This window comes from Ambystoma mexicanum, chromosome 6p (genome assembly GCF_040938575.1).
Source record: "Ambystoma mexicanum isolate Mex_15411 chromosome 6p, UKY_AmexF1_1, whole genome shotgun sequence".
NCBI lineage: Eukaryota > Metazoa > Chordata > Amphibia > Caudata > Ambystomatidae > Ambystoma > Ambystoma mexicanum.
In genome coordinates, this window is record NC_090935.1 from 563,080,495 (window position 1) to 563,097,470 (window position 16,976).

A 16,976-nucleotide genomic window follows, 5' to 3' on the forward strand; every position below is an offset into this window, starting at 1 on the left:
ATTGGCACCCTGACCTTTTAACATAGGATGCTGATAGCATTCTTTTTTGTTTGAATAAATCGGTCACAGGCTAACAGCGTCCCATTCATTCATGCAAAACACTTAACTAATATGGCCAAGATGCAGGGACTGACCATTATTTCATGCACAACTCCTCAGTCACTTACCTATTACAACCTCTTCCATCAACAACACCTACAACACTAACAATTTTAAAAGTAATAACAATAAGCAAAACAAAGATTTAAAACAAATATTTATTTGGAAGGGAAAGTAGATTTTGTTTGTGCTTTCGTTACTTCAGAAGAGAAGTTGCCATCATTATCCGTACTGCCCCCAATTACACTGTCCAGTTTCCTCCTATACTCCACGATATCCGTTATGATAATCTGCATTTCAACTTGAATAGTCTTTAAAAACTCCTTAATTTCTCCTAAAGATTCCTTCATTTCGTCCTTTACCACGTCCTCAAATGGCTGCTGAAAAATCATCTTCCTCACTTGAATGACTTCTTCATCTGTTAAATAAAAATGTGAAAATATTATAAAACAATTAAAGACATAATTGAATTCAAAGTACTTTTACTAATAGAAAACAAATTACTAACCTAGCTAGTAGACCACATAACACTTAGGAGTTCCATGACTTATTAAGCATAAACCTACACTTAATCAATAACCCTCGAGAGACAAAGCATCATTTGGTCACGCAGAAACTAACGCCAACTTTTAGACCCAGAGGAATTTATTCCTATTGGCACCCTAGCATATTTCTCCTTTTCCATGGCATTCATGCTAACACTTACCTATGGACTCAACCTAAGCTACAGTGAAAAAACCCATCAAAAAATATAAGTACTTCACTTACATATTTCACTTTCAATACTATCTTCTTTACATGCTGAAACAACAATGATCTCTATTTCTGACCTTTATTGGTTATTTCATAGAAGATCTGATGCCAAATTACAGAACCAAATGAGGCTAGTGCTTCAACATTAGCCCTGTGACATTACCAGACCCAATAACTCTGCTTCCCAGAAGTATTCACTGCTATTATCACGGTGACAAGTTTGTCCCTATCTATGGAACTCAAGCTAACACTTACCTACAGCCTGAACCTAAATTACAGTGAAACACATCATTAAATATAATTACCTCACTCACATATTTCACTTTCAATATTAACTTCTTTTCCACCTTAAGGCATACCTAAAACCACAACGATCGCTGTAACTGACATTTAATATTGTTTAATAAAATGTATATGAACATAAAAAATAAACTCACATAATCCAGAACACCCCGAAACTTCCTCCTGGTGGCAGCACCTCTGCATCCTCCTCCTGTATTTTCTCCTCTGTGGGAAATCTTTCCTCTAACCACTCCTGGTAGCTATCAATTTGTACACTCCCCACACAACACCAAAACTCTCTTTCCCCTCTCTTCTTAGAATGAAAAACTGAAACACATTACCATAACAAACACAATGGAATTCTCTCTATTTAATTTCTGATTGGCATCCTACGGTTTCTACAGAGTGACAAGTAGCTAATAGAACATCAAGTACCTTAGCTGCTCTTCAGCTATTGAACCAATAAGAGATTGGGCCACATTACGAGTCTGGTGTTAACCCTGCCGGTGCTACCAGTGGGATGCCATCGGACCCATAACATTTTACCAGCACCTAGCCTCCCAATGCCACCGGGACATTAGAAGTCCCGGTGGACCGGGAGCTAGGTGCCAGTAAAATGTTAGTTCCCATTCCTATGGAGTCCATGGGAATGGGTCCATTGAAGCGCTGGCACCGTTGTTACCGGTGCTGGCGATTCCATGAAGAGTCGGCCTACTGTGACCGCTGCACCCAGCAGGGTCAGACCTTTTGGGCGCAGCGGCTCTGGCAGGCAAACACGTAGTTTGTCGATCCGGAAACAAGGGTGCCGGAGAGTTTACCGGCACCCTTGTTTCCAGAACGGCAAACTCATAATAAGGCCCCATTTCATTTTGTGAGTTTCGACTCTTTGGACCAATTAAAATGGGGACACTCTTCTCTCATAACCTGAACTGCCTTCCTTCCGTGACATTACACACATTATTGTAGAAGATGGGAGATGATGGCAATGAGACCTTCATTTCATATAAAGACCTACATGAACCAGAAACCAACAGTGCTCCTACCAGTACAGCAGGAAGCACAGTAGGGAATGATGACAGTCAAAAGAAATGTCACTGTGTGTAATGGTTGTTTTTCTTTACCCGCAGCTCAGACAATATTCAGGAACAATTGCCTCATGCGCAACATGTGGTCAGATTTTCCTCTCTTTTCCAGATATTTTTATTCCTCTGGGAGGATAAAAAATGATATCTCATTTAATTAAAGACGATTGTGAGGTAATCACATCACTTATACATGGCAGTACAAATGATCATCTGAAAGCTACTCCTGGTTATTGTTTCTCAGAGTGGTATTTATAAAGACACTGAAAACTCAAAGGCTCTTTTAAGAGCCAACAACGTATTGAATGTAAAGATAGGAAATATATCACAACTCTATCAACTTCTAATATACAATCAATTCTCTGAATCGAAAATCAACATTTTTTATAAGCACAAGATATTATTCTTTTTTGATCAGCACCCTTCCCACAAAATGAAAAATTGAGCCTTTCCTTTTTCTTATCTTTACTTGTAGAACTCGTCATGAATACGAAACTAATAGCCATTCATTCCTCTGACTTGTTTTCCCTTTTACTCGCCCCAGTACTTTACGAATTGAGAAATTATGTTAAATAGTGCACATTTATCTGTGTGCACACTGCGCCTTTCCCAAAACTGACACCACTGACCTACCTCCTTTATACCACTCACATACTCCCTTTAACTAAATCAAACATTAAACAGTCCTAAAATCAGCTTTTTCAAATTCTGTACAAACATTGACTTCGAGAAACTTGCCAAGGAATACACTGATTTAGATCACTTGAAAACCTTATCCAACCAAAACAAAGCACAATATATAGATGACATGGCTCCAATCGCGTCTAGGTGACATGCTTTTCTTTAACAATATTGAACCCTAAAAAAGAGAAATACTTTAAAAATAAAGCCCAAACCACAAAAAAACACACTCTACCTCCCCATATGTATTAATTTAATTTAGTAATCAAACCGTGCATTTTTATAAAAATGTAGCTTTATTCCTAAATTAATTTAAAAACATACTTCACCTCAGTTAGCACTTACTTTGCTTTACTCTTTTATTTTCCTGTTTGCGCTGAATCAAGAACTCCCAACGCAATCTCAGCAAAAGAAATGACGTGGTCTACTCCTCCAGTCAAAACAAAGCTCACTGTAAATACGATGCAGCTACCAACGCGTCTCAGTGAGACACTTTATTTTCACCTAATAAAGCAAAAAAAAACTTATTTAACACATTTTACACCACAAAAACACCCCATTTTGCGCAAATCCCACACATTCTAAGTTAATTAAGGAAGCAATCCCTGTAATTTTTATCATATAAAATTCCTTGCTTCCTAAATTAACTTTAATACTTCTCTTACCGTAACTAGCAATCACAGTGACTGCCACATCTCCATATATTATAGGTTTGAAGTATACATTGTGTTTGCTGTTCGGGAGTACAGGGGCATACCAATTTATGGCAAAAATTTTTTTCTAAAACGACAGGATAGATTTATGCCAAACCAATAAAGGATTTCCAAAGAGCACTTTGTTCCCAGCTTGTTTCTTATTTGTTGCAAATCCGTCCAGTGGTTTGGGCTGTGCGCTTGAGTAAAAATTGAACATTTACCATGTGGGAGAATCAATGGGAAAGTGAAAAACACATCCTTTTTTTGACACTTTATATTTTTTGAACCGTCACACGGATTTTCACGAAATGTTCAGGTTTTCCAGGTCCCATATTAGAACCGTCATACGCCTCAAAAGTTATTAGCCATAGATATTTCACATTTTCTATGGATGACCGGTTTTAATTTAACTATAGGGCTGTTAGCGCTGCCCCATAATTCAGATTTCTGTTTCTAATTAGTACCCGCCGAGTGTCACTCAGAATGTAACAATCAATCTGCTTGGCCCTCGTCGGGGCTTTACCTGACCTCAAATCCCTGGAATCCCTCTCCTCACTAAGTTCTTTCATGTCCCCAGCGGAATGGGGTAATCCCGCTCCGAGCCACCACGCGGCTGGAGGCTGCCATCTTCCCCCACCGGGGATCAAGGTGTTTTCCCTCCCCCACACCATCTAAACAATTCCCTACCCACCCTGCCAACACTACTTACCTTCTTTTTGGTCCATTTCGGGGGTGGATGCCCTGGGAACACTTCTGCTTGGGCCTGTAACTATGGGCCCCTGTGCTTTACCTGACACAGTAATGCCCCCGTGGCTCAGGGCTTATTGCTTAATTATAGCGTGCATACTGTCACTATTAATGGCATCCTGTGCTAACCTATGAGCAACCAACACCTAATAGAGGTATCGCTTTAGAGCGAGACTGTAGCTTTCCTAAAATGCAGCATATTGGAGAAACTGTGCATGGTTGGGGAATTCGACAATAGACAGGAGAGGTAGAATTTAGGCACTACTAGGGGATTTGCCAATCGTGAACAAAGTTACTTATTTGGCCTGCTGGGCAAATAGCAGTGGATTCATGATGCCAAAAACAAACTGCGTTGGCAATGCAGGTGCTTAAAAAAAGACATAGGGACTCTTTATTGGTATTGTAGTGCTGTAAAAAAAACAAAAGTGACCATAACACATTTACTCTCACCTTTACCACTCTGTCATATTACATGTTTGGAGGGAAAGTGGAGGGAAAGCCTTCAGCAGTTGGATGGAGATTTTTCTCCGCTTTACCCAAAGAATGCGAGGAATTGCCACCAGCAGAGCTGCCACTGATCGTATTTTCTCCAAAACCAGATGGAGTCCTGTTGGACACCATAATATGGGATAACATCACAGCAGAATCTGGAAGGTTTGCCTCCAGTTAAAAGGCAGTATGGTGGAGGTAACTTTAATCATATACAGCAAAATTACCACTGGCACCAGTTCAGCCATACTTGTCATAAGGCCCATAGAGCCAATTTCAAGGGAGATATGGTCCATTTTTCTTAGTATGACTGGCAGCCTAGCCTGTCAGTGTCATTATGTATTCCCTGAAGCCTGAGAAAGATGGACACAAGTAAGCCCAGGAAGAAGGCATTACAGTATTCCAGTCTACTGGCGATAAAGGAGCTCATGTTGCTCCTAATTGTAATTTTACAGTGGGGACCCGGTACATCTCCACTCAGGTGTAGCCAGGTCCCGCTGCCAATTTTGTGTCATTTACCCAGCGGAGTGAAAATGTGCAAGGCAAACGGTGGTGTACACGCATGTATGCCGCCTTTTGCCTTGCACTTTTGCACAAGTGAGTAAACAAAGGCTTGATGAGGTCAGGGGGCTTCCCCTGTGCATAGCACTCTCCTTCTCTCCTTCTTCTCTGACTCATTACAGTTAAATACACATCTCTGTTTAAAGAGACATTTTTCTTATTTTCTCCACATGGATTTCTTTTTACATTGCCTTCAGCATAGTAGCCATAGTATTCATCATAGAAGACAGTCTCATATATGCAGATAGGGCAGTTGTCTTATGGAGTTCCTCACAGGAATGGGAGACCTTGTCCCCAAAGGGGGAGTTTCTTCCAGTGAGTTTCCACTTGCCTCGACCCCTACTCGGGGTCTTGCAGAGTGGGATAACCTCCCTTGCCTCACACGGGGAGTCTCCCCTTAGGGGAGAAGGGGTAAATATCTGCAATTCATCACACAAGTCACACAACGAAACCAAGATGGCGCACAGGCAAAGGGAAGTAACCATGTTAGTTACTATCCCTCTCAGTTCCCCTTTCGAAATCACCAGCAACTTTATTATTTGACATTGCACAAATTGTACCATGCCTCCATGGAATTCAGTGGGTATCGAGCCGTGGCAATGTTCCAGAGAATTTCACCTTTATTTCATTACAACAGATGTTGTCGTTCTCTCTGGCTTGTGCACCCAGGGATTTGCTGCATCACCAGCTTAATCCTGAGCATGGAAGAATATTGGTGTGTTTATAATATATAATAGTGTTGATCCAAAAGAAATCAAAATGTTGATATCTTATTTAGGCTCACAATGGCATTTATTTGCATGCTTTTATGGTGTTTAGCAGTTCCTCAAGCAGGGATGGAATAAAGCCTTTGAAAAACATTACAATTTCAATAGCCTCTCCTGGGATTACTTGCCTATGCCTGTCTATGTGGCTGATTTGTTGTTTGCTCTGAGAGGCATGCATTAGATGTTTACCCTTCCTCCCCCACATTGCAGTCCTTAAGGTTTGGTGCACTGTGTGAAGTGGGGAAGGGGCCGGTGGAACTGAAGAGAAGGGAAAGAAAGAAAAATGAAAACAAACAAACAGCCCACTGTTAGATTGCTCTCAGGAAGGCAGGAGGAAATGGGATACTGTCATCCTTGCTAGGCGAAGTCCAGTTAAAACTCGGTGGGTCACGCCTATCCCTTTGCAACACCAGTGGTGACACAAACATCCACATATTAGGCCTGTGCCTCTAAAATTCTGATAAGGAGGATGCACAACCAATCATATATTAGGCCTTTGACTAGTGGAGCCCAGGGGGGTATTTTTCAATGGCTGGTTTTGTTTTGAGGCAGAGGCCCTCACAGGTCTCTGGGAAACTTTTAGGGCTGACACTTTTTGAGGGTCGAAGGGGCTGGGCTGGAGTGAGTCTAGCAATGCACCATTAAGCCTCATTACAAGTTAGCATTGTGGTAAAATACACATGGTAATTCCATTACCGCCACTTTTTTGGGCATTAACGGAATTATTGCTGTTTTTTTTCTGCACCACCAAATTACAACTTTGGAGGTGAAATGGAGCAGAAAACTGCAAATGAATCCAGCACTTTACATCCAAAAATCAAAAAATTTGGGGATTTACTGCTTGATAATTAAGCTGGCGGTAAATCTGCCAAAAATCCTGATGGAGTCCTGTATGTAAGACCAAACCAGATTCAGGACATGCCTAGTCTGCTTGGGTACATGATAGGGGCCCTTTCCCTCATAGTGCTCCCTATTTACAACCCCCTCCACCTCCTCACTCCTTTTCCCCCGTCTACCATCCCTTCTCTCTGCATTCTTGGTGCAATCTAAACATGAACAAATGCTATTTTATGTAAATGCTTTGGCATCTGACCAACCGACATGCAAACAATCACATTTATTACAAAACACTGTTTATTGGTGCTTGTCCAAAGAAAATGAATGTTGCAGAACAATGTGAATATTGCCTTTCTACGACCTCTGGCAGTTAAACATATAGTTGAAAGCATGAGAAGAGAAAGTGCATTGAGGAATCAAACTACTGAAAAAGTAACATTGTCTCTTGACAAATATTAAGTGGGACTGGCTCTGAAATAATTTGACAGTTTGAATTGTCACAGGACTGGTAAAAGAACTAGATCTTTACTTAAACGCAACTATTGAAATGTTCACAAAGACATCCTACCGTTCCTAGTTAGAGAGCTCCCACTAACAAAGGGGGGAATGTGTGACTCTGGGATCCCAGATGCCAGTCATCCATCACTGAGGAGCTATGACTATCGTTGTCCATTTTTTATTTCCTCTTGAGACTAGTGGAAAAGTCCTACCTTGATAACTTGTATTTCCTGGGATGACTTTGCTACTGCACAGTGGCAAAGTAAACACACTTAGCACAATGGAATTTGATTTTTCTACTGTATGGTTTATCTTTATACTTTATCATGTCACATGACTGGGAGGTGCAGTGAACATATATCCCCTTTCATGAAACGAGTACGAGTTCTGGGCCTGAGGAACAGAGCCTACAACTAGGTCAGATGGAGCCTACCAGTCATGTTTTCTTCTTTACATTCTGGAAGTTGTACGACTGTTTTTATAATGGGGAGAAGCAAAACCACACGTGTCAGAGTTCGAAATAAAAATAAAATAAAAACTGGATGGGCTACAAAAGCAGAGAAGAAGTTGAGATCTCTAAGATAGGTGGCACGAGTATTAGTCCCTTCTCATTCATTGATCAACATCAGAGAGCTGTTGCATAACTAGCAGTTATACCAGGTGTCACTATAGGGATATAGCACTGCTGCTGCAGCGAAATGACACCATCTCATGTTTCATATGAAATCAGCAGAAATCTGTTCCATGACAGTGACTGTGCGGTTATTACCAAGAAGTCACATGCCTATATATTTTAAATAAATCAACAAAATGAAAAAAAAACACAAGAAAAATATTGACCAGCAGGGAAAGCAGCAATATGAATAGTTCACTTGGAATACATTCCATTATCTGAAAGGGGATGGGACGATGCGTGAGGTCAAGTGGCACAGCGAGTAGAGCCTCGCTTTGACATCTGTGCTGAGCCTGCCGACGCAGGTTCGAATCCTGGCGAGGCCAACCTCAGCCTTTCATTCTTCCGAGGTCGATAAATGAGCACCACACACGGTGGGTAATAATAAGCAGCCCTCAGATACCTGAGGGTTTCGTAGCGCTATATAAATGGCAAATTGTTATTTATTATTGTCAGTGATAGACAAGTTGTTCTGGTATGAAATTAAACATAGATATTGATGTCAATGGAGAAAAGTGGTCCATCTGACAAACCTGTTTGCAACCACAAGTACTACTAACAAACAATTCAGCTACCTAGGTCATAACCTATGTCAGCTTATCACTTTCTTATATTTCACCCTCCCATTTATAATACCCAAATTAGAGACTGAAGGGTAACTCGACCTGTCAGGGCATCACCTCGAAACAAAAAACCTAAACCAAAACCTAGGTGGCGCAACACTGCCAAACTAAAATCTTTTTGCCTGCTTAATTCCGAAGTGGACTTAACTTCCTTTTAGAAACCACTTGAGCTGAATATGGAGCGATAAAAAACAATTTTATTCAACAAATATTGCAGATATGCATCAGCTAAACCAACTACTGATGCAATGAAAATGTCTTAACCAAATGCGCACATGGGAATTCATAGGACCACTGAAGAACAACCTTTAAATCCCCATCATTGGAAAGGTGCCACCCTCCTTGTTCTACTTTGTACCACACTAACAAGTGTAAAGCCTCCAGTAGATTTCACTAGAATCACCCTCTAAGCAACCCTGCATAACCCTCTGAAACCCCTCACTTTACTTTGTAGGGTCTACATCGAAAAACCATTGGCCAACCCCTAAGTGGTGACCCAGCAGGTTGATGCCGTTTCACTTGCATTTGGAAGAAGGTACAAAAAAATGAAACATTACTGATAATTAGCTATAAAACACACAAACCATATTTGCATCCACTGTGAGAAACCTGAGGGTATCCTCACACCTACTCCCCTTGGATCCTCTTCTCAGGTGCCCAGGGGAAAAGGCCATCGCTTTTGGATCCTGACCCTGGGGGTGGGGATGCGAGGGAGGATCACCTGGGTGCATGGTCTTTGGGGATTGGGGAGAGGAAATCCACAGGGGAGACATGGTATCTCACTTATTCAAAATGAGAACCAACATCACACTGCCCCTGCCTTTATAGGCTGTTGTAAGCCCTCGCCCCTCAATTCCTTTCATTCATTTCACTATTGTACTGGGATGAAAAAGAGGCATGTCCAGAAAGCTCCACCAAATTGAGCCTGAAGACTCACACCTGCAACCTGTTAAAAGGTTACAGGTGTATAAAAGGTGGAGTTGGAGAGAACAGGGAGAGAGCAGCAGTGAGGCCTGCAGAGGGAGAAATCCTGCGGAGCATGAGGCAGCCGAGGGTGGTCCTATCTGAAAACTAGGATGCCGGCCAGAACTGGAACAAACTGTGGTGCTGGGGCCAGGAAGGGCCTTGCGAATGCCACAGTATTGGGAGGTTCACTGGCCAGGACCTGCAGATGGAGCTGGGGGCCGGAGAAGAAATCCGATAGTTGTAAGTCACCAGCAGCGTCCACGGGACGTGAGCTGCCGGCAACCCACAGAGAGAGAGAGTAGCGAAATGTGAGCAGGGCTCGCCGTCCAACAAGGACGAGTACGCAGAGCGGAGTAGGAGGTGACAGCCGTCCGGAGGAGACCTCGAAGACCGGGACGAAAAGGGATCACTCGAACCAGGGCACTTCCGACATTTTTATGTGGCAAAGGGGAATGCTGAATGAACAAGAACTAAAGTGCAAGATACGGTGAACCAAAGTAAATTATTTTTGATGATTACTGCAAAGTGTGAGCAAATAAGAACTGGAAAATATTGAATACCGAACTAAATGAAAGCTTTTGATGGGTATATAAAAGCTTTTGATAAACCAATGCGCAAACGACCAGTTGATGTGACGAGCGAATATCATATATTGCAAGTTAAGAGTAAATCTGATGAAATGCAATATAAAGCAAGTATGGAACATTGCTAAGGAGTGTGAGAGCTAGGTGATGAAGGCAAAAGAGCACCATAAAGTCAACTGTATAACTAAACTCATGCTGGTAAAGTTCGAAGACTGGCAAAGAGTGAAACACGTTGTGGCAAAGCCAAAAGGCTGGAAAAGAGAGCCAAGTGAGTGTAAACCAGAACACAAGTGCAGCTACAGAGGAACCTGTGTGGGAAAGCAAGCCTAGGGTGATCGGTTGCGTGACTTGTAATGGGTGGATCGTTTGGTCCAACAACTGTGCCTATTCCGAGTATACTCTATCTGTGAAAGCCAATAAAATATACAGAAAGTTATTATAAGTGCCTGAAAGAGATTGCTGAAGTGAAGCTGAAGAATACAAACTGCATGAACTATCAATAACCAGAAGGAGTATAAAGTTGACCTGAAACTGGTTTTGAATATTGAGAGACTGACCTTCAGTACACGTTGGTAAGCTGTGCAAGCTGGTGTCTTTTTGAACTGTGTTGTTTTCTTGGGGAATGGAACCCGAGTTTCCTTTTGAGACTTTGTGGAACTGTCTTGAACTTTGGCAAGTGAGGCTGGAAAGTATGCTCAAAGCTGGAAGAAGCGCATAACTTTATTTGGAACACTACTTCCTTTGATGCTGACATCCCTACACATTGTTTAGCTTTAGTTGTGAGGGCAAGTATAGGTTTTGGACACAGACAGCCTTTTAAGTTGAACTTACTGACTCAGACTATCCTTAGTTTCTTTAGGTAGGGAAATACCACCTTAGCATAGGGCAAGTTAGGCCTTCAACCATCCTGACATTTAAGTTAATAAATCATTTTTATTTGACCTTTGAATCTGTTGTCTGTGTCTTGCTTCATAATGCCTTTACACCACACATTCAAGCACACACATCAATCATAGTGTGACAAAATGACTACTGCTCTACAGGAGTGCAGGGATGAGTAGTGTTTTTTTAGTTTTTTAAAATCTTTATTATGTTTTGACTCCCATTTGTAAACAGATAAGAATCTTTCACAAAGCTTACAATAATTTAAAGAAAGAAACAAAATATTCTCACATTTTATCTTACACAGGTAAAACAAATTAAAATAAATAATACACATATAAAAGGAACAAGAGAAAACAACAAGGACACCTGCTGATCCATGCTAAAACTTATTATGGTTGCTGCAAATTCTACCTCAGGTGTACCTTTCTATTTTTACTTCTTCACCTGCGATTTTTATATAGAAGATCTGATAGTGCCAAGATAAGACTCTGCGCTTGTCCACCAATCAAACTGCCCCTCCATGCCTCATTTTCATATGACATGTCTAGGCATATCTTGTGATCTTCCCTTATATAAATGGAACCCATAAACAGATGTTTTGTAGTTTCTTTCATTTCTGCCAAACCACACAGCCTACAACTTAAATTCTCTCTCCCACCATTCCATATACCCACTCTCCATTGTCGTTAATTGATTTCATCGAAAGCAGAGGTATAATAGCCTCCTTTTTGGACATGGGAAAATGAGTATATACCTTGAGACCTGTTCCCTCTTGTAGACCAGTTTAGCATATTCCTTGCGGAGGACATACGTTGCCAACTCCTCTGATGTTTTCCCCCAGTCATAGTGGAACAGCTTTTGTTTTACTCTCGCTTGATTAGCAGTAAGTTCATCTCTATATGATCCTATTTCCATCAATATGTTGTTCATCTGTTCTTTCAGATTAGTTATTGATGCTCCTGAAGTACGTATTTGAGCTTCACCCCATTTTTCATATAATGAATGGATCGCAGGGTTGAGTAGTTTAGCATATCTCTTCAGTTTCCTCCAAGTGGCCCTAGAGGCTAAAGAGACTAGTCCAAACTTGTGCCGTATTACTGAGTTTGGGACAGATTTTGCTAGCCTTAATGTCTCTTTCCAAAGCTTACCTCAGATCATGTTTAAATTTGCCCCTAAGTCATTCAGATTAATGTCCAGCCTATACAGAATCGTCAGCTCCACTTGCATCAGGTAAAACTGAACCAGAGGAGTCAACGAGAAGGTACATAGCTGGGCATATACCTGCCTCATTTTTGTGAGTAGAGGACCATATTTGGAGTTTAGATCGTTTATCCCTCATAGTTTGGAGGTGGAGTTTAATACTTCGTATCCCAAATAGGTCCAAGTAGATACTCGTTCCAGTGGCTCATCTCCCAACCGCCATGCCATCATTTTTGGACTTCTTTTCATTGAAAACCCACAGACTCTCGATTTCGTTCCATTTACTTTGAGGTTGTTTTTTCCGCCGCATATGTGTGGAACAGCGATAGTTTACGCTGAAGCCCAAGTGGGGTAAGATCAAACAGCACTACACGATTGGCAAAAACTATCCAGTCAAGTGTTACCATACCCAAACTGACTGAATTAGTACGGTCCCCTTCACAAACCTTTGCTATGTCTGCTGTGTACATGTTGTAGGGGCTACCACACATCCCTGTCTTAGCCCTACGTGGGTCCTAACAGGAGCGGTTATTGACCCCCCCCCTGTCCAGCCTCACTCTTACTGATGTGTCCGTATGCAGCAGAGACAGTAGTTTCACCAAACTAGTGGGAACCTCTGCCCACTGAAGCTTTTGTCACAATCGACCACGACTAACTGTGGCAAACACGCTGGTCATGTCGATTGAGGCCATGTATACAGTACTTAAGGTTTTCTTCTTAAGCACTGCTCTCATGTGGGCTAAAGTAAAGGTGCCCATCCCCGCTCGGAAACCAATTTGGCAATCGAATAGGAGTTTGTGTTTAGCGATCTCCATTTTAAGGTCCCTCAATAACAATGTACCACAAATGCTGCTTGACAAATCTAATAGTGCTATGGGTTTGAAATTTACTGGATTTAATTTGTCTCCTCTTTTATGAAATAGAACAATTAAAGATTGTTTCCACGTCTCTGGAATCACACGTGAGTAATAAACGTTTTGGAACAATTCCCACAATGGGGAGGCCCATATTTTCTTGTTTTCTTTTATAATGACAGGGGGGGATATTGTCTGTACTTGGGGCTCTATAGGGCTTCGCTCTACCAATTGCCCAGACAACATCCCTGCAGTCCCAAGGGTATATTACATCTGTAGATGGCCCTTACTCTTTAGATCAGTTAAAGGTTCAATTTCAGGTATCGCATATTTCCCCTTTAGATATGGTTCCCAAACTTGCACCAGGATTTGGCACTATTCTGTTGTAGTAGTATCCTTTTTTGTTACTCCCTCCATCATGGACCAGAACTTTCCTGCATCCTTTCTGACCAGTGTAGCTACCATCTTCTGGTTTCTCTTAATTTCAGTTTCCCTCCGAATTAAGTTCAGTACCCATTTGTATCATGTCACAATATTCCTCTTCTCTTCGCAGTATGTTTTATATGAGGTAGATGTATCACTACATAATCTAATAGTTGCTCGCTTAGCTATTTTAGCTTTCCTAACTCTAATATCGAAGGGATTTAGGTGGGAAACATTTCCCTGCAATTGTCCCTTCATTGAGAGCAGTTTAATGCATGTTTGCAGCTCATCATTGTAATTCCAGGGTATTAGTTGAACACCTAGTTCTTCCATCTGTACTAGCTCGTTAGCCCATATATCCATGAATGCCTTAATTGCCCTCATGTTCCATCTGATAGCTGCCGCCCCTGACTACTATGGTGAATGCCAAAGACGGTTCAATATAGTGCTTACACAATCGCATCATTAGTTTACAATTTATGGGAAGGTGTGTGGGATATATTGACCCACTCAACAGTATTTCGTCACATCACCAAGCTGCTGTCTGCAAGAAACAGCAAATTGGCTGCACTGGCTCATGTGCACAGCAGGACCTCAAAACTGTGTTTCTGCATCAACAAAAAGATGGCTGCACCATCCTGCCTAGCACACTTCAGGCAAGATGGAACAAGGGGACACATTGAAAAAGTATGCCAGTGTGTTCTGAAACACATAAATGGAATCAAGTGAAAAGGCAGCACTGCTTTGCTGAAAAGCCAAAATTCCCCCACAAAATGAAACATTTTCACCCTTTAAAAATGCTACTTTGACGATAAGTCCATCTATTCATTCTGAAACCACTGTGATTAAAATGGCCCTGTCAAGCCCGAGATATTTCACTGTGCTTCACCAAAACCAGGCATAATTCCTGAGTGACAGGCCCAGTCAAACCAACTCTGAGAGAAATCAATAAGCAACTTCACTTTCACTCGCACAGGAACACACATTTATTTCTTTCCAAAAGTATCCAGGCTCAGCAGTTCAAAGAGGCTTTAAATCTCTGAGCCAGGTCAGTGTCAATGTATCTATGCTTCAGATAAAACTTCTGCATTCAAGGAAATGACTATAGCTGCAAAGACAGTGTGTGGGCAGCTGAGGGAGCTGCCAAACCGAATTTAAAGAAAGAAATGCTAGCAGTTTTCAACATGTGTAAAAATGGGCTTAGCTGAATAAAGAAAAAAATGGCCTATTTAAAAATAAATTGTTGAATGAAAGCCTGCTTCCTTAACAATTTAAAGGGGCTTTGTTGCTGGTGAAAATACATACATGGGTTATTTTCCTTCACAGGTTTGTTTTAAGTCAGGACCCAAAATAAGAAGATAAAGAGTTTAAACTGAATTTGCTAGCTCTCAAAAAAACTGTTAATCCAGTTGTCAGCCCTGAAACTTACAGGGTGTGAAAGAATATAGTCTACAGAAACCCACTGACAATGGGACTCCCAGGGCAAGGAAGTTGGAAGTGTGAAGGGGCAATAAAACCTCCAATCAAGATGACAATCAAGATGACAAACCCCCACCTTGCCTTGAAGGAAATGACAGTTGGTTTCAGTTGGAGGAAGGAAAAAAGGAAAACAAAAATGATCTAGTGACAATGGACTGCCTTTTGGTTCCAAAGACTATTTTATAAATAAACTTTAAAGACTTTTATCTCTGCAGCAAGAATTAGTAAAAATGTAAAAAGTTTGCAGTTTTAAATATAAGTTCATGGGCTTTCTTTTAAGACTTGGTAGAATTCATTGACACCTTGGGAACAGAGTTGGGAGAATATGGCAGATTACGAGAAAAGCATTTATGTTGCCAAGGCAGATTTTTGTACATACATCCCTTATGATAATCCACACCCATGTATAAAGTTCTAGAATTTTGAGTAATATAAATCTCATTGAAAAGCGTGAAAAACGTGTAGAAGGACGAAACAAGGTCTCATGGACTGGAGGATTGGACTGCAATGTGCTGCACAAAATATGTAACCTGGGTATATAATTTGCTAAGAGATTGCAATTGTATAAATGTATGTTTGTGGTAAAATCGGATTTTAGATAAATTAACTATGGGAGGTTGTTGGGCATTGTAAAACTCACACCATAAATCTGACATCATTTTCTTGAAATTCAAACAACTGAGAGCGAGGCGGAGACTATCACCCTTGTCCAATCTTGTTGTTAGAGGTGGGTTTAGTTAAGCCTGCCCCAGTCATATACTGTGATAATGTCAGGGACTCTTATGTATAATGTCTAATGACAAGACTCCAGATACACACCCACACATAATCTTCCTGATTTTCCTGCGCCGGCGCCCTGTTCCATCCATCCAGATTCCTGATCCCAACTACAAGGCCAAAACATTGCAACCCAAGCATTGTTGATCCTGCTCCAGCAAGGCCTAAATTCTGAAATCCCACTAAAATTCCCAAATAACCATAGGGGAAAGCTGTGGTGTTTTTGGGAAGCATCCTGGTACCACTAACTGCATGCATCCTGCCATCCTGCCATCCAACTTGATCTTTAGTATCCAGTGACCTGAATTGCAATTCCAGTCCAGTGCCATCCGGTGACCAGAACTACCCAGCTGTTTGCCAGGTGCCCTGCTGCGTAGTGACCAGAACCCTTGACGGTCCAAAATCCCAAACTAAAAGTGGACTGTAAGTATCATCCCTACCATAAATCCATAGTCTATCTTGTGTTTGTCCTTATCCCACTCTCTAAGTCACCCTATCCTTATCCTGATACCTTGTTAAAACTGTCACAATCATTCTTGCAACCCTGTCCTTGATTTCTAGTGTTAACGCCACGTTTCTCTTCATTTCTGTCTTGCATAGATCCTAAGTCATTAGCTATATTGTGTCTAAATAAATGAATTTTCCATTAAGAACAGGGGTACACTGCATGAAGGGTTACAACTGCAGTGTAACTTTTGAGATTCATGGGTGGCGTTCCTCTTTTCTTAGCCATTAAATCTAGTTTAGGTGACATTTGCCTTTCAATTTTAAAGCCGCTTCCTCTCTTCACCGCTCTATTTTCCTAAAAACGAACCTCACTCTATCTTGCATAACTCACCCAATTTACCAGCTAGAGACCTAATTTCACTTCCATATTGGTTGTACCTGTGATCTATAGCTATAACCGCACTCCCAATCAGTGTATTTCATCTGTTTTTATCAAAAACTGTTTGGTTAATTTTAGACGGGAATGGAAAAAATGCAACTTTCACATGTCATTTTGCTGCAATCTGTTTGAAAC

At 41.2% G+C, this 16,976-nt stretch overlaps 1 long non-coding RNA gene across 1 annotated transcript in view; it reads right to left on the reverse strand.

The window, feature by feature from the left end:
• Positions 1-239: 239 nt before the first annotated feature.
• The window catches only part of LOC138511601 (uncharacterized), a 99,653-nt gene continuing 82,916 nt past the window's right edge, over positions 240-16,976 (reverse strand). The window contains exons 5-7 of the long non-coding RNA XR_011280638.1: positions 3,243-3,401; positions 1,290-3,075; positions 240-517 (exon numbers count right to left, since the gene is read on the reverse strand). This is a non-coding gene — a long non-coding RNA (uncharacterized lncRNA). The remainder of the gene's footprint in view (positions 518-1,289; positions 3,076-3,242; positions 3,402-16,976) is intronic.